Raw genomic sequence first — 4,908 nt, forward strand, 5'->3', positions numbered from 1 at the left:
AGCAATTTGGGGTTCAGTGTCTTTGCCCAAGGACACTTCGACATGTGTACAGGAGGAGGCGGGATTCGAACCGCCGACCCTAGGATCTGCTCTACCACTGAGCCACAGCCACCCACACTTCCTGGTCCTCTTGGGTCAAAGTACACTAACAAAAGGTGCTACTGTATGTACAGTATCAATAGACTATATGCTTTGTACTGTAGCTCTCTGATTGGCTCAATCTAGCACCCTTTTTTATTGAGCTTGAGACACCTGAGCTCTCCTCATGTCTTCAGTAGGCCTGAGTAGTGGAGGTGGTTCGAAACCACGCTCTTGTCCGTCTCCGACCAGGAGGACGCCTTTCCTGGTCTAACGGTCAACACATCGCCTGGACGAGCCGGAGAGCAAGGTTCCCGCTTTGAGGTTTGCACTTGTCTGCAATTTTTTTGCCCAGTTGCTCAGGTTTGTTTACACTTCAGTGAGACCAATAAATAATTCGAATGAGTTTTGTTAACCAAAGCCACCTGCGCAATAAAGCTCTGTGGTGTTTTTATTTCCTGTAATGAAAAGGGGTTAGTAGATGTTTAAATGACAAACGCAAGGGGCTCGCTGGAGGTGCTCGTCTGGCCTGTCGTGGTGTCTATGTACGGGGGTCCTACCCCGGAGTGGTAGTCAGGGGCCACATCCCACTTCTCCTGGAGCTCCGTAAGGAAATCTATCCTCTGACTTAATGGACATAGCTGCCATGACGGGCCTGGCCCCACTGCCATGCTCTCTCTCCATCTCTATCTCTCTCTCTCTTCTCCCTCTCTCTCTCTGTCTCTCCCTCCCTCTCTCTCTCTCTCTCCTCTCTCTCTCTCTCTCTCTCTCCCTCTCTCTCACTCCCTCCCTCTCTCTCTCCTCTCTCTCCCTCTCTCTCTCCTCTCTCTCTCCCTCCCTCTCTCTCTCTCTCTCTCTCTCCCTCCCTCTCTCTCTCTCTCTCTCTCTCTCTCTCTCTCTCTCTCTCTCCCTCTCTCTCTCTCTCCCTCTCTCTCCCTCCCTCTCTCCTCTCTCTCTCTCCCTCCCTCTCTCTCCGCTCTCTCCCCCTCTCCCCCATGTGTTCTCTGGTCTTAATAAGCTGTCACATTCTCCAGCCTTTTCCACGAACAAACGAGGGCGGAGCGTGTTCCTCGCCAGTCCGGAGCTCCGGCGCCAGACCTTCCCCCGTCCGTCCGTCCGCACCCCCCTGCTGGGCTAGGCAGGGCAAGGTCCTCCCAGCCACCCCCCCGCCCCCCTGCTAGGCTAGGCAGGGCAAGGTCCTCCAGGGACCTCCACGCATGTCCCCCCCCCGCGCGCTCCTCCGCTGATATGGGCTTGTCCCTTGCCCAGGCACGGTCAGCTGGACGCAGAGCAAGGCATTCTGGGCCGGGCCTCTGCAGAGACGGGGATGTTCTCAATCTGTGAGCGCCTGCGCGTGGTCTGGCGCGAGCGGGCCTGTCTCCAGGGGCAGGGCTCCGATGGCGGCTGATGTTCCCCAGCGGTCAGATGTTGCCAATGACAGCGTGATGATGGAGGACTAGACGCTGGCCAGAGCTGCTCCTCTGGATGTTGGCTAGAGCGTCTCGGTACTGTCCAGGTGTCCACGACCGCTGTACGCTCGGCTGGACTGGGCTCTACTGGGCTGGGCTCTACTGGGCTGGGCTCTACTGGACTGGGCTCTACTGGGCTGGGCTCTACTGGGTCAGGCTCTACTGGGCTGGGCTCTACTGGGTCAGGCTCTACTGGGCTGGGCTCTACTGGGTCAGGCTCTACTGGGCTGGGCCCTACTGGACCGGGCTCTACTGGGCTGGGCTCTACTGGGCCGGGCTCTACTGGGCTGGGCTCTACTGGGTCAGGCTCTACTGGGTCAGGCTCTACTGGGCTGGGCTCTACTGGGTCAGGCTCTACTGGGTCAGGCTCTACTGGGCTGGGCTCTACTGGGCTGGGCTCTACTGGGTCAGGCTCTACTGGGCTGGGCCCTACTGGGCTGGGCTCTACTGGGTCAGGCTCTACTGGGCTGGGCTCTACTGGGTCAGGCTCTACTGGGTCAGGCTCTACTGGGCTGGGCTCTACTGGGCTGGGCTCTACTGGGTCAGGCTCTACTGGGCTGGGCCCTACTGGGCTGGGCTCTACTGGGTCAGGCTCTACTGGGCTGGGCTCTACTGGGTCAGGCTCTACTGGGCTGGGCTCTACTGGGTCAGGCTCTACTGGGCTGGACTCTACTGGGCTGGGCTCTACTGGGTCAGGCTCTACTGGACTGGGCTCTACTGGGCTGGGCTCTACTGGGTCAGGCTCTACTGGGCTGGACTCTACTGGGCTGGGCTCAGCTGTCTGCTGGGTTGGGCTGCTCTGAGGGCTCTGCTGAAAGCTGACCTGGTAGAAGAGGAGAGTAGAGGAGAGGGAAGGAGGAGAGGAGAAGGAAGGAGGAGAGGAGTGGGAAGGAGGAGAGGAGAGGGAAGGAGGAGAGGAGAGTAAAGGAGAGGAGGAGAGGAGAGGGAAGGAGGGGAGTAGAGGAGAGGGAAGGAGGAGAGGAGAGGGAAGGAGGAGAGGATGGCAGAGGGGAGGAGAGAGGAGAAGAGGAGAGGTGTGGGGCTCCTGGGAGAGGAGTAACCACTGACTGACAGGTATTTCAGTCTCAAGTCTGCGTGTCTGTCTTACCCTCCTGTCTCCTGCGGCCGCCTCCCCCCTCCCCCTCCCCCTCCGGCGCCCTGATGAGGTGTTCTGGACCGGCCGGAGCGATCGGACCCAACAGAACCGGAGACCCTATATTGGAGGGGGGGGCTGCCATGGAGACCGGAGAGGCAGGGGGGTGGCGAGTGGTTCTGGGGAGGGGTGGGGGGGGGGAGGGACGTTGTCCAGGAGCCCACCGAAACACGACCCCGCGCTCCCCAGACTCCCTCTCTCTCTCTCTCCCTCTCTCTCTCTCTCTCTCTCTCTCTCTCTCCGTCGGTCCCCCCCCTCCCCCCCGTCGTTCACCTGACCCACTTCTCTCCCCCCCCTGCCGTTTGCCGGTCCCAGGCTCGTGGCATCGCGGGTCGCACCGAAACACAGTCACGCGCGACCTTCGAACTCGACCGTCGCCTCGACAGAGAACTTTGATGAAGAGAAGGAGGGGTGAGGGGTGAGGGGTGAGGGATGATGAAGATTGATGGCGTGTTTTCAGGGACCTGCTATCCCCCCCCGCGCCCTCGAGGAAACGCTCTCCCGTTTCAAACACGGACATCAGCTCCAATCCATGCATCATCTTGCTATCCGTGTTTATGTTTGTCTTGGGTCTGGTCTGGCGGCGTGTGGACTCTAAGCCTGCTGGGTATTTGTGGCGTGTGGACTCTAAGCCTGCTGGGTATTTGTGGAGGTGAACACGGCCTGGTCCGGACCTCCACAGGGACAGAGGAACACAGAACACCTCATTGTCGTATGTTTTCTGTAACATCCATGAAGGTACACATTCATTCATCCCTTAAAACCCGCACTTCAGGGACCTCTCTCTCTCTTCCTCTCTCTCTCTCTTCCTCCCTCTCCATTCCTCCCCCTCCTTCTCTCTCTCTCTCTCTCTCTCTCTCTCTCCCTTCCTCCCCCTCCTTCTCTCTCTCCTTCTCTCTCTCTCTCTCTCTCTCTCCCTGCCTGTCTTGGGTCAGTGGCTCCCCAGCTCTTTAACAGGAGGAAGTACTGCATTTCTCATCCCGCTCAGTCTTTGATTCTTCTGTGTGTCCTGGAGCCGCTGCTCCGGTCCTGTATAGCCCCCCCCGGTCCTGTATAGCCCCCCCCCCGGTCCTGTATAGCCCCCCCCGGTCCTGTATAGCCCCCCCCGGTCCTGTATAGCCCCCCCCGGTCCTGTATAGCCCCCCCCGGTCCTGTATAGCCCCCCCCCGGTCCTGTATAGCCCCCCCCGGTCCTGTATAGCCCCCCCCCCGGTCCTGTATAGCCCCCCCGGTCCTGTATAGCCCCCCCGGTCCTGTATAGCCCCCCCCGGTCCTGTATAGCCCCCCCCGGTCCTGTATAGCCCCCCCCCGGTCCTGTATAGCCCCCCCCCGGTCCTGTATAGCCCCCCCCGGTCCTGTATAGCCCCCCCCCCGGTCCTGTATAGCCCCCCCCGGTCCTGTATAGCCCCCCCCCCGGTCCTGTATAGCCCCCCCCCGCCCCCCCAGTCCTGTATAGCCCCACCCCCCGGTCCTGTATAGCCCCCCCCCCCGCCCCCCCCGGTCCTGTATAGCCCAGCCCGCCCACCCACACCCCCGGCTGTTGAACACAGCCTCTCTGTCTCTCTGTCTCCTAAGACCTTTTCCACCCGGGCTCCGGGCCCCCGGGGGCCAGGAGAAGAATAGGCAGCGCTACAGCGAGATGTGCTAAAGCCTCGTAATGGCTTTAAATACGACAGGCGGACGGACGGACATATGCATTCCTGCACTCGCAGACAGACGGAAAGAGAGACAGACAGACAGACAGACAGACAGAGAGACCAGACAGAGAGAGAGACAGACAGACAGACAGAGAGAGAGACCAGACAGACAGAGAATGAGGGTCGGTGTAACAGTCATTCTATTGTCATTCCTTCCTTCTCTCCTCAGATTCAGCGGGTTATTTATTTATTTATTTTATGATGCACTAGGCAGATGGAGTAACTGTACCTCTCTCCCTCTCCCTCTCTCCCTCTCTCCTCCCTCTCTCTCTCTCCCTCTCTCTCTCTCTCCTTGTATGGCCTGGGGGTGTGAGGACAGCAGGAGGACTCAGGAGAAGCCTGAAGAATGTTCTTATTCTCTGTGATGAATGCTCCTATGCAGGCCTACAGTATTACCAGCTGTGTGCTGATGCTAATAGCAGCAGAATAAGCACACAGCAGCATAGAACACTAATATACTACCATGATGAAAAAACACACTTTGTTGACAATGTGATCCATTTAACATACAT

This window comes from Borostomias antarcticus (genome assembly GCF_949987555.1).
Source record: "Borostomias antarcticus genome assembly, chromosome: 9".
Taxonomy (NCBI): Eukaryota; Metazoa; Chordata; class Actinopteri; order Stomiiformes; family Stomiidae; genus Borostomias; species Borostomias antarcticus.